We start from the raw sequence: 13,812 nt of genomic DNA on the forward strand, positions 1-13,812 counted from the left end.
CCAAATTAATAGCTGTGTTACAGAAAAGGGGTCCCTATCCAGACCCCAAGAGAGGGTTCTCGATATTCAGGGTACGTTTGCAGAGTAAAGTGAAAGCAAGATTGTTAAGAAAGTAAAGGAAGAAAAGAATGGCTACTCCATAGACAGAGCAGTCCTGAAGGATGCCTGATATCCATTTTAATGCTTGTTTATTGATTATATGCTAAACAAAGTGTGGATTATCCATGCCTCCCCATTTTAGACCACATAGGGTAACTTCCTGACATTTCCATGGCATTTGTAAACTGTCATGGTGCCGCTGGGAGTGTAGCATTGAGGATAACCGGAGGTCACTCTCGCCACTGTCATGGTGGTTTGGGTGGGTTTTAGCTGGTCTCTTTACTGCAACCTGTTTTAACAGCAAGATCTTTATAACCTGTATCTAGTGCGGATCTTCTGTCTCATCATGAGACTCAAAATGCCTTAACTGTCTGGGAATGCAGCGCAGCAGGCGTCATCCTCGTTTTACACAGCCCCATTTCAGATGGAGTTGCTCTGGTTCATATGCCTCTGACAGGTAGACATTTGTTTGCCATGTAATGCTGCAGTCAGGGCCTCTGGATTTCAGTCCTCCATACAAAGAATGTTAAGGACAAACCTTAATAAAAATAATAATAATAAAGGCCGGGAGCAGTGGCTCAATCCTATAATCCCAGCATTTGGGGAGGCCGAGGCGGGTGGATCATTAGGGGAAGAGATCGAGACCATCCTGGTCAACGTGGTGAAACCCCGTCTCTACTAAAAATACAAAAAATTAGCTGGACATGGTGGCACGTGCCTGTAATCTCAGCTCCTCAGGAGGCTGAGGCAGGAGAATTTCCTGAACCCAGGAGGCGGAGGTTGCGGTGAGCCGAGATCCTGCCGCTGCACTCCAGCCTGGGTAACAAGAGCGAAACTCCATCTCAAAAAAAAAAAAATAATAATAATAATAATGAATGAATAAACGAATTTTTAAAAAATTACTCTTCATTTTCATTCTTTTATACTAGTATGATCTGACACCATTAACTTTAATTTCCCTCTATATAGAGAGCAACTCGATGAAAACGTATTTATATAGTGAAGAAAATAGACAAGGGCCGGGCACGGTGGCTCAAGCCTGTAATCCCAGCACTTTGGGAGGCCGAGGCGGGTGGATCACGAGGTCGAGAGATCGAGACCATCCTGGTCAACATGGTGAAACCCCGTCTCTACTAAAAATACAAAAAATTAGCTGGGCATGGTGGCGCGTGCCTGTAATCCCAGCTACTCAGGAGGCTGAGGCAGGAGAATTGCCTGAACCCAGGAGGCGGAGGTTGCGGTGAGCCGAGATCGCGCCATTGCACTCCAGCCTGGGTAACAAGAGTGAAACTCCGTCTCAAAAAAAAAAAAAAAAAAAAAGAAAGAAAATAGACAAGGTTCTCAAATTTGAAGGAAACTGGAGGTTTTGTTGAAAACAACCAGAGGAGATAAGGCTTACTCATTTCTACTTATTTTTATTTTATTTTATTTTATTTTATTTTATTTTATTTTATTTTATTTTATTTTGAGACGGAGTTTCGCTCTTGTTACCCAGGCTGCAGTGCAATGGCGCGATCTCGGCTCACCGTATCCTCCACCTCCTGGGTTCAGGCAATTCTCCTGCCACAGCCTCCTGAGTAGCTGGGATTACAGGTACGAGCCACCATGTCCACCTGATTTTTTGTATTTTTAGTAGAGACGGGGTTTCACCGTATTGACCAGGATGGTCTCGATCTCTCGACCTCGTGATCCGCCCGCCTTGGCCTCCCAAAGTGCTGGGATTACAGGCTTCATCCAGCGCGCCCGGCTTCTACTTATTTTTAATGAGAATTGTGTCATTCATCTATGAATAGAAAGCTCCGTTTAAATTACAGAAGCTTTTTGATTCATGATGAGGTTACTTCCAGGTAAACCCATCATAAGTTGAAAATATCATAAGTAAAAAATGCATTGAATACACCTAACTGACTTAAAATCATAGCATAGCCTATCCTCCTTAAATGTGCTCAAAACACTGGCATTAGCCTAAAGTTTTGGAAATCATCCACACAAAGCCGATTTTATCATAAAATGTGGAATATCTCACGTAATTCATTGCCTACTGTACTGAAATGGAAAAACAGAAAGATTGGATGCTCCACGTAAACTGTCCATTAATGTATATTGCTTCTGTTTAGTTTAAAAATTTCAAGTTGAATTATAGGAAGTCAGGAAGCCCATATGTTATAAAATATAATACGTTTACCAGCCACAGATAACAACAAATCATAGGAAATGCAGGTTTGGGTCGAGGCGGGGTACTTCGACTCATTATACCCATTTCCTTCATCTCTGCTGGGCTGCCCTTCATCCTTGGGGTTATTGCAGGGTGGCTGTGCACTGCAAAGGCATGAGAATCACTTGCACCTGGGAGGTGGAGGTTTCAGTGAGCTGAGTTGTGCCACTGTGCTATAGACTGGGCAACAGAGTGAGACCTTATCTCAAAAACATAAATAAATAAAAGGATAATATCTCTGTCAAAGTACAGTGATGCATGGCTTAATTATGGCAATACCGTCAAAGAAACGCATTGTTTGGTGATTTCATCGGTATGCAAACATAGAGAGCATTACACAAACCTGGAGGTCATGGCCTCCTACAATTCCAGGATATATGGTATTTTGTCTTTTTTTTTTTTTTTTTTTTTTTTTTTTTTTACCTCTTTTGAGACAGAGTCTCGCTCTATTGCCAGGCTGGAGTGCAATGGTGCGATCCCGGCTCACTCCAACTTCCATTTTCCGCTTTCAAGCAATTCTCCTGCCTCAGCCTCCTAAGTAGCTGGGACAACAAGCACACACCACCACGCCCCACTAATTTTTTTGCATTTTTTGTTTTTTTCTTTTTTTTTTTTTTTTGAGACGGCGTTTCGCTCTTGTTACCCAGGCTGGAGTGCAATGGCGCAATTTCGGCTCACCGCAACCTCTGCCTCCTGGGTTCAGGCAATTCTCCTGCCTCAGCCTCCTGAGTAGCTGAGATTGCAGGCACGCGCCACCATGCCCAGCTAATGTTTTGTATTTTTAGTAGAGACGGGGTTTCGCCATGTTGACCAGGATGGTCTCGATCTCTGAACCTCGTGATCCACCCACCTTGGCCTCACAAAGTGCTGGGATTACAGGCTTGAGCCACCGGGCCCGGCCAATTTTTTCTATTTTTAGTAGAGACGGGGTTTCACCATATTGGCCAGGATGGTCTCGATATCGTGACCTCATGCTCTGCCCACCTCGGTCTCCCAAAGTGCTGGGATTACAGGCGTGTGCCACCACACCGGACCAGTATTTTCTATTACTCCTAAGCTATGAGCCTATACAGCATATGTATATCCTGTATACTCTAGGCAATTGTAACACAATGATAAGTAGGTGTCTCAGGCCTGTAATCCCAGCACTTTGGAGGGCCGAGGTGGGCAGATCACCTGAGGGTCAGGAGATTGAGACTAGCCCCCTCAACATGGAGAAACCCTGTCTCTACTAAAAATACAAAATTAGCCGGGCTTGGTGGCACATACTTGTAATCTTAGCTACTTGGGAGGCTGAGGCTGGAGAGTCACTTGAACACGGGAGGCAGAGGTTGCAGTGAGTCTGTTGCACAGGACCGAGCATAGAAAGTCAACATCAAGACAAAAGTATGTCAAATTGCAGGGTCATTTATTGCCGGCGACCACGGAGGACTCAAGTCTTTCCAACCCATGGCCCTGAGTTCAGGGGGAGCGGGGTTCTTAAGCTGAAAAACCACATCCTGCTTTTAGGGTGAGGGGATGCAGGGCAAGCAACTTTTCAGCACTTATTGATAAGCAAAAGCAAGCACTTTTCATAGAAGCCAAGGTCAGCAGTTATTGCAAAAAGAATGAGGAAGCCAAGCCGTTACAGCTTATTTTAAGAACAGCTTTGTCTTTTATAAAATGGCATTTCACAGGTTCTAACATTTAGGCTAGCCATGTTACAAGAGGAACACATTCTCTAGTGAATGAAGCATTCCTACAGGGTGAGCCTCTGAGACTCACTAGCAGATTTAATACAAGTAATGAAATTCTCAATCAAATGGACTAAAAGCAATTCTGGAGGCATTTGCTAAAAGATCTATAAGATGTGAGAAACCAACAGACTAACATCATTGATACTTTATGGATATTTATATGCCAAATTAATAGCTGTGTTACAGAAAAGGGGTCCCTATCCAGACCCCAAGAGAGGGTTCTTGATATTCAGGGTGAGTTTGCAGAGTAAAGTGAAAGCAAGATTATTAAGAAAGTAAAGGAAGAAAAGAATGGCTACTCCATAGACAGAGCGGTCCTGAAGGCTGCCTGATGCCCGTTTTTATGCTCGTTTATTGATTATACGCTAAACAAAGAGTGGATTATCCACGCCTCCCCTTTTTAGACCACATAGGGTAACTTCCTGACATTTCCATGGCATTTGTAAACTGTCATGGTGCCGCTGGGAGTGTAGCATTGAGGACAACCGGAGGTCACTCTCGCCACTGTCATGGTGGTTTTGGTGGGTTTTAACTGGTCTCTTGACTGCAACCTGTTTTAACAGCAAGATCGTTATAACCTGTATCTAGTGCGGATCTTCTGTCTCATCATGTGACTCAAAATGCCTTAACTGTCTGGGAATGCAGCCCAGCAGGCATCATCCTCGTTTTACACAGCCCCATTTCAGATGGAGTTGCTCTGGTTCATATGCCTCTGACAGGTAGACATTTGTTTGCCACGTAATGCTGCAGTCAGGGCCTCTGGATTTCAGTCCTCCATACAAAGAATGTTAAGGACAAACCTTAATAAAAATAATAATAATAAAGGCCGGGCGCAGTGGCTCAAGCCTATAATCCCAGCAGTTTGGGAGGCCGAGGCAGGTGGATCACGAGGTCAAGAGATCGAGACCATCCTGGTCAACATGGTGAAACTCTGTCTCTACGAAAAATACAAAAAATTAGCTGGACATGGTGGCGTGTGCCTGTAATCCCAGCTACTCAGGAGGCTGAGCCGGAGAATTGCCTGAACCCAGGAGGCGGAGGTTGCGGTGGGCCGAGATCACGCCATTGCACTCCAGCCTGGGTAACAAGAGCGAAACTCCATCTCAAAAAAATATATAATAATAATAATAAATGAACAAATTTTAAAAATTACTCTTCATTTTCATTCTTTTATAGTAGAATGATCTGGCACCATTAACGTTAATTTCCTTGTATATGGAGAGCAACTCGATGAAAACGTATTTATATAGTGAAGAAAAGAGACAAGCTTCCCAAATTTGAAGGAAACTGGAGGTTTTGTGGGAAACAGAGGAGATAAAGCTTACTCATTTCTACTTATTTTTAATGAGAATTGTGTCATTCATTTATGAATAGAAAGCTCCGTTTAAATTACAGAAGCTCTTTGATTCATGATGAGGTTACTTCCAGATAAACCCATCATAAGTTGAAAATATCATAAGTAAAAAATGCATTGAATACACCTAACTGACTTAAAATCATAGTATAGCCTATCCTCCTTAAATGTGCTCAAAACACTGGTATTAGCCTAAAGTTTTGGAAATCATCCACACAAAGCCGATTTTATCATAAAATGTGGAATATCTCATGTAATTCATTGCCTACTGTACTGAAATGGAAAAACAGAAAGATTGGATGCTCCAAGTATACTGTCCATTAATGTATATTGCTTCTGTTTAACTTAAAAATTTCAAGTTGAATCATAGGAAGTCGGGAAGCCCACATGTTATAAAATGTAATAAGTTTACCAGCCACAGATGACAACAAATCATAGGAAATGCAGGTTTGGGTCAAGGCGGGGTAGTTTGACCCATTATACCCATTTCCTTCATCTCTGCTGGGCTGCCCTTCATCCTTGGGGTTATTGCAGGGTGGCTGTGCACTGCAAAGGCATGAGAATCACTTGCACCTGGGAGGTGGAGGTTTCACTGAGCTGAGATTGTGCCACCGTGCTCCAGACTGGGTAACAGAGTGAGACCCTATCTCAAAAACATAAATAAATAAAAGGATAATATCTCTGTCAAAGTACACTCATGCATGGCTTAATTATGGCAATACCTTCAAAAAAACGCATTGTTAGGCCGGGCGCGGTGGCTCAAGCCTGTAATCCCAGCACTTTGGGAGGCCGAGGCGGGTGGATCACGAGGTCGAGAGATCGAGACCATCCTGGTCAACATAGTGAAACCCCGTCTCTACTAAAAATACAAAAAACTAGCTGGGCGTGGTGGCACGTGCCTGTGATCCCAGCTACTCAGGAGGCTGAGGCAGGAGAATTGCCTGAGCCCAGGAGGCGGAGGTTGCGGTGAGCCGAGATTGCGCCATTGCACTCCAGCCTGGGTAACAAGAGCAAAAAACTCGGTCTCAAAAAAAAAAAAAAAAAAAAAAAAAAAAAAAAAAAAAAAAAAAAACGCATTGTTTGGTGATTTCATCGGCATGCAAACATAGAGAGCATTACACAAACCTGGAGGTCATGGCCTACTACACTTCCAGGCTATATGGTATTTTGTCTCTATTGTTTATTTTCCTCTTTTGAGACAGAGTCTCGCTCTATTGCCAGGCTGGAGTGCAATGGCGCGATCTCGGCTCACCGCAACCTCCGCCTCCTGGGTTCAGGCAATTCTCCTGCCTCAGCCTCCTGAGTAGCTGGGATTACAGGCAGGCACCACCATGCCCAGCTAATGTTTTGTATTTTTAGTAGAGACAGGGTTTTACCGTATTGGCCCGGATGGTGTCTATCTCTTGACCTCATGCTCTGCCTACCTTGGTCTCCCAAAATGCTGGGATTACAGGCGTGAGCCACCGCACCAGGTCAGTGATTTCTATTGCTCCTAAGCTATGAGCCTATACAGCATATGTATATCCTGTATACTCTAGGCAATTGTAACACAATGATAAGTAGGTGTCTCAGGCCTGTAATCCCAGCACTTTGGAGGGCCGAGGTGGGCAGATCACCTGAGGGTCAGGAGATTGAGACTAGCCCCCTCAACATGGAGAAACCCTGTCTCTACTAAAAATACAAAATTAGCCGGGCTTGGTGGCACATACTTGTAATCTTAGCTACTTGGGAGGCTGAGGCTGGAGAGTCACTTGAACACGGGAGGCAGAGGTTGCAGTGAGTCTGTTGTACAGGACCGAGCATAGAAAGTCAACATCAAGACAAAGTATGTCAAATTGCAGGGTCATTTATTGCCGGCGACCATGGAGGACTCGAGCCTCTCCAACCCATGGCCCTGAGTTCAGGGGGCGTGGGGTTCTTAAGCTGAAAAACCACATCCTGGTTTTAGGGTGAGGGAATGCAGGGCAAGCAACTTTTCAGCACTTACTGATAAGCAAAAGCAAGCACTTTTGATAGAAGCCAAGGTCAGCAGTTATTGCAAAGAGAATAGGGAAGCCGTTACAGCTTATTTTAAGAACAGCTTTGTCTTTTGTAAAATGGCATTTCTCGGGTTCTAACTTTTAGGCTAGCCATGTTACAAGTCGAGATCGCACCATTGCACTCCAGCTAGAGCAACAAGAGTCAAACTCTCTCTAAAAACAAAAACAAAACAAAACAAAAAACCTCCGAGTCTACTCGAGGCAGGAAAAAAAATAGGGGGGAAAAACCATACAATCAATCTAAACATAGACAATGCAAAATATGGTATAAAACAATAAATAATTTTCAGTTGTATAGGGCATTTAACATGCATGGAGCCTGCAGGACTGAATGTCCTTCTGGGTGAGTCGGTAAGTGGTGAGTGAATGTGAAGACCTAGGACACTAGTGTAGGTTTTTGAAACACTTTAAATCAATGCTACACTTAATTTATTAAAATATGAAAGTAGGGCCAGGTGCGGTGGCTCAAGCCTGTAATCCCAGCACTTTGGGAGGCCGAGGCGGGTGGATCACGAGGTCAAGAGATCGAGACCATCCTGGTCAACATGGTGAAACCCCGTCTCTATTAAAAATACAAAAATTAGCTGGGCATGGTGGTGCGTGCCTGTAGTCCCAGCTAATCAGGAGGCTGAGGCAGGAGAATTGCCTGAACCCAGGAGGCGGAGGTTGCGGTGAGCCGAGATCGCGTCATTGCACTCCAGCCTGGGTAACAGGAGTGAATCTCTGTCTCAAAAAAAATAATAATAATTTTATATATATGTATATATATATGAAAGTAATTGTGATATGACACTGTGACAGCTCTGACATCTCTAGGTGAAAGGAAGTTTTCAGCTATGTTATAATCTTATGGGCGTACCCTCCTATATGTGGTCTTTCCTTTACAGAATAAAATATCATTTTCAGGGTCAAGACTAATCAAGATTTAAAAGCCTATTTAATATTTATTTCAAAAGCCCTGGCCGGGTGCGGTGGCTCAAGCCTGTAATCCCAGCACTTTGGGAGGCCGAGGCGGGTGGATCATGAGGTCAAGAGATCGAGACCATCCTAGTCAACATGGTGAAACCCCGTCTCTACTAAAAATACAAAAAATTAGCTGGGCATGGTGGCGCATGCCTGTAATTCCAGCTACTCAGGAGGTTGAGGCAGGAGAATTGAACCCAGGAGGCGGAGGTTGCGGTGAGCCGAGACCGCGCCATTGCACTCCAGCCTGGGTAACAAGGGCGAAACTCCGTCTCAAAAAAAAAAAAAAAAAAAAAAAAAAAAAAAAAAGCCCTTACATAGTTATAAAATCGTAAGTTTTAGTCACATAAAAATATAAACAATCTTGAAATTAATTCATAGGTGAATTAATAGATATCTCGAAATTGTGGTTATGATAGTTCTAAACCAGACTTTAATGCAGAATCTTGTATCTCTTCATCACACTGTGGCATAAAGACTGATGGTAAGAAAACATTTCTTTTTTTTGAGACAGAGTTTCACTTTTGTTACCCAGGCTGGAGTGCAGTGGCGCGATCTCGGCTCACCGCAACCTCCGCCTCCTGGGTTCAGGCAATTCTCCTGCCTCAGCCTCCTGAGTAGCTGGGATTACAGGCACGCGCCACCATGCCCAGCTAATTTTTTGCACTTTTAGTAGAGACGGGGTTTCACCATGTTGACCAGGATGGTCTCGATCTCTCGACCTCGTGATCTACCCGCCTCGGCCTCCCAAAGTGCTGGGATTACAGGCTTGAGCCACCGCGCCCGGCCCATAAAACATTTCTTAACGAAAGAGTCTGCAGCATTTTCTGCACGATTTGCAACATTCCTGTTCACACCTGTTCTACAAGTGTTGAAGCAGGTGATCCTACTAGAAAATGACAGCAGATTTCAGCACAAGTTGATGCAGACAATTAAAAGCATGTAATGGGCCAGTCATGGTGGCTCCCCTCTGTAATCGAAGCAGGTTGGGAAGCTTAGGTGGGCAGATCACAAGGTAAGTAGTTCAATGCCAGCCTGACCAACATGGTGAAAACCCCGTCTCTACTAAAAATACTATAATTAACTAGGTGTGGTGGTGCAAGCCTATGTCAGCTACTCAGGAGACTGAGGCAGGAAAATCACTTCAACCCAGAAGGCAGAGGTTGCAGTGAGCCGAGATCATGCCACTGCACTCCAGCCAGGGCAACAGAGAGAGATTCCAGCACATTTAAAAAAAAAGAAAGAAAGAAAGAAAAGAGAAGGACATCATGACTGCAACTAGGCTAACAGCTAGTGTAATAAAATTTGAAAAAGAAAAGAATAAAACTGATGAAATGTGACAATAAAGTTGGAAATATTTATCAAGGGAGCCATATTAACGTAGGTGCATTTTAGAGAAGAAAATACTTTTCCTAGGTCTGTGAGCACAAAACTATCAGGAAGAACAGAAGAGGGACAGATGTGGCAGAAGCAGCATGGCCCAAGAGAGGGGCTCTGCAGTGCATTGAGGGTGGGGAGGCTGGAGACAAGGCTGGGCAGACTCAGGGCTCACATCCTGACCTGAGAACAGAGGACAGTACCAGAAACACGTTCACCTTCAAGTACAAACCCTCTTCAGACAAAAGGAGAGACGAAGGTGATGCAGAGGCTGCTCCCTGAGACTGCATTCTGTGCGGAGAAATTCAATTCAAATGCCTTTTCTTCTTTTAAGAGTTACCCACAGTCCATGATATCTACTGATAAGGAAGGCAGTTGGAACAGGTGAGGTTAGTCCTTGTTTGACGGGAAGGAGCAGTAGCATTACCAGGAAGGGTTGGTGCTGGGGAGGGGCAAGGGTTAGGAAGGCAGAGAAGATTCTGCCCCTCAGCCATCTTACAGATGTTGGTTGGATCACTGGATGGCAAATTTACAGTTGGTGGCTCAGGCCACATGGCGTCACAGGGTGAGAGCCACCTCACAGGAAACTGCAGTTGAGGGGAGTTCCCAGGTAACTTCCAGTAAGGGTTGTCAGGGGGCTGCAGAGGTGGCAGCAGCGATGGTGGTGGGCAGTGTGCAGCCTTTTAGGGCATTTTCTCCATGGACATACATGGGTGCACCAAACTGTGTCTGCAGGTCCTCTCCCGGATTCTGACATTCTCTTTTTTTTTTTTTTGAGGCGGAGTTTCGCTCTTGTTACCCAGGCTGGAGTGCAATGGCACGATCTCGGCTCACCGCAACCTCCGCCTCCTGGGCTCAGGCAATTCTCCTGCCTCAGCCTCCTAAATAGCTGGGATTACAGGCATGCACCACCATGCCCAGCTAACTTTTTTTTTTTTTTTTTTGAGACGGGGTTTCGCTCTTGTTACCCAGGCTGGAGTGCAATGGCACGATCTCGGCTCACCGCAACCTCCGCCCCCTGGGTTCAAGCAATTCTCCTGCCTCAGCCTCCCTAGTAGCTGGGACTACAGGCGTGCGCCACCATGCCCAGCTAATTTTTGTATTTTTAGTAGAGACGGGGTTTCACCATGTTGACCAGGATGGTCTTGATCTCTCGACCTTGTGATCCGCCCGCCTCGGCCTCCCAAAGTGCTGGGATTACAGGCTTGAGCCACCGCGCCCGGCTCTGACATTCTTATAGAATCCTCATCACTTTCTCATGGTTCTGAGACCATAAGATGTATTTTCACTTTCTACCACATGTATCCTTTCCTGTGTACCTAGCAAAATTTACCTAAATTCCCAATGGGTGGATTATTCCTAGCTACCGTATTTTCCAACTTAGTAGCTAAATGAATTGCCCTGCTTGGTATGCCTTTGGTTAATCATTCTGAAGATTCATGTCTCCTCATTTCAGGGGGAGCCAGCCCTGCACGTTGATGAGCAGGAGTTCAGTTTAGGGTGTTGTGTTTTCCTAATTAACTTTGGACACATCTGTGTTCTGGAAACTATTGAACTCTCTATATTCCTTTGGAAATTCCTGTTGCTTTATCTTTTTTTTTTTATTTTTTTGAGACAGAGTTTCACTCTTGTTACTCAGGCTGGAGTGCAATGGCGAGATCTCGGCTCACCGCAACCTCCGCCTCCTGGGTTCAGGCAATTCTCCTGCCTCAGCCTCCTCAGTAGCTGGGACTACAGGCACGCGCCACCATGCCCAGCTACTTTTTTTGTATTTTTAGTAGAGACGGGGTTTCACCATGTTGACCAGGATGGTCTCGATCTCTCGACCTTGTGATCCACCCGCCTCAGCCTCCCAAAGTGCTGGGATTACAGGCTTGAGGCACCGCGCCCGGCTGTTGCTTTATCTTTTATCTTTCACTTTATTTACAATATTTTCTCTTTTCTCCTCTTTACTTTGCATTCAGTTTGCTAGATTCACCTTTTAAGCTTCCTAAGGAGGAAATTTAGGTTATTGATTTTTAGTTGTTTTCTTTTGTGTGTGTGTGAGGTGGAGTTTTGCTCATGTCACCCAGCGGGAGTACAGTGGCATGATCTGGGCTCACTGCAACCTTCGCATCTTGGATTCAAGCCATTCTCCTGGCTCAGCCTCCCTCATAACTGGGATTACAGGCTCCTGCCACCATGCCTGGCTAATTTTTGTGCTTTTAGTAGAAACAGCATTTCACCATGTTGGACAGGCTGGTCCGAATCCTGACCTCAGGTGATCCGCCCACCTAAGCCTCCCAAAATGCTGTGATACAGGTGTGAGCCACTGCATCCAGCCGATGTGTTACTTTTTAATAGATGCATATTCCCCCATACTCCCTTACTGCATGCTCCAAATTCTGATACAATTCATTGTAATTTGAATTTAGTTCAACATATTGTTTAATTTTCTCTTCAGATTTCTTGAGTCAGGTGTTATTTAAAAGGGAGTTAGTTAATCTCCATGTATTTTGATGTTTACCAGCTATCTGCCTTTAAAGATTTCTAGCTTAATTTTATTGTGGTTTTAGGGCATATATTCATTAATATAAAAATCATGAGATCTATGAATTTGGAAAGAAAAAGAGCTACAAATATTCTTGAAGGTGGCCCTACGGCATGATGTGTACTGCACAGACATGCGTGTTCGCCTTGATGTGGAGACGTTTTCTCTTTTTTTATTTTTTTGAGATGGAATCTTGCTCTGTCCCCAACGTTGGAGTACCATGGCGCCATCTTGGCTCACGGCAACCTCTGCCTCCTGGGTTCAAGTGATTCACCTGCCTCAGCTTCCCAAATAACTGGGATTACAGGCACCTACCAGATACCAAGCACAGCTTATATTTGTATTTTTAGTAGAGACAAAGTTTCGCCATGTTGGCCAGGCTGGTCTTGAACTCCTGACCTCAGGTAATCCGCCCACCTTGGCCTCCCAAAGTGCTGTGATAACAGGCATGAGCCACTGCACCTGGCCAAGACTTGACATTTAAATGTATTACAGTCAGGCCCTACAGACAAAAGCCCTTTTCAGGACACAAAGGCCAGCACGTACACAATCTCTGTAAGCCAGTCAGACCCAGTCCATGGTTGGTGGGCTCTTATCAGGAAAAAGTTATTAAAATCAGTCTCCTGTGCAATTAAGGCTACAATTATGGCTATTGGAACAGAGGCTGGAGTCAGCATCCGGCGGTGGATGAGTTGCAAATTGTTTTAAGATTGCTTATCTGGAAGTCATTACTTGCTTAGCTGCTAGAGAAAAAGATAAACCCCTGTCAGTTTCAATTAGAACATAATTTATTCTTCAAGTACAGGGGTGAGTGACTTAACCCCTGCCTGGCGTGGCCTTAGGTCTGTTTATAATTTGATATCTTATTGCCTCATTCTTATGACCTTTTAACATGAATGCTGGTCAGTTGTGTCTAAACTGCAAAAGAGACAGATAATAACAAGGCATGTCCCAATTCCTCCCTGATCATGGCCGAAAACTCAGTTTTTACAGTTTCCTTAGTGTTCTGTCTGTTCAGTCAGTTGCGGGGCTTACGATTTTAATTTTAATTCTCACAGAGGAGTGTTAAAGTCACTGACCATAATCGTGGATTCATCTCTCTCTCTTTTTTTTTTGTTAACAGTTTCTGCCTCATAGTTTTATGTCGTGGTACTACATGTTACAATTATTTATGTTCTTGGAAAATTGACTGCATTATTAGGTAATGCTCTTCTATTTCCCTGATAATTTTCTGACGTTATAGTCAGCTTTTTCTGATATTAATATAGCCAGTCCTGCTTCTTCTATTTGCTTGCTATATTTTGTTCCATCTATTTACTTTTAGTTAATATGTATTTCCGTTTTTATTAATTAACAGATAAAATGAGATATATGTAGTATGTACGCCATCAGGTTTGAATAATAATGTGCATTGTGGAATGGCTAAATCCAGCTAATTAACATGGGTGTTACCTCACATAGTGATGATTTTCGTGCTGAGAACATTTTCTATCCACTTT

The 13,812-nt window shown here is 44.1% G+C and overlaps 1 protein-coding gene across 4 annotated transcripts in view; it reads left to right on the forward strand.

Annotated features, from left to right (window-relative positions):
- LOC120368057 (nuclear pore-associated protein 1) overlaps nt 1–13,812 on the forward strand; it is a 192,541-nt gene that overhangs the window by 138,058 nt on the left and 40,671 nt on the right. Inside the window, exon 3 of one of the 4 annotated variants that reach the window (XM_074398629.1) lies at nt 13,437–13,514. The exons of the other annotated variants lie outside the window; for them this stretch is intronic. The gene's annotated coding sequence lies outside the window, so the exon portion shown is untranslated. The remainder of the gene's footprint in view (nt 1–13,436; nt 13,515–13,812) is intronic. 4 annotated transcript variants of the gene reach the window in all.

This window comes from Saimiri boliviensis, chromosome 5 (assembly GCF_048565385.1).
Source record: "Saimiri boliviensis isolate mSaiBol1 chromosome 5, mSaiBol1.pri, whole genome shotgun sequence".
Lineage (NCBI taxonomy): Eukaryota > Metazoa > Chordata > Mammalia > Primates > Cebidae > Saimiri > Saimiri boliviensis.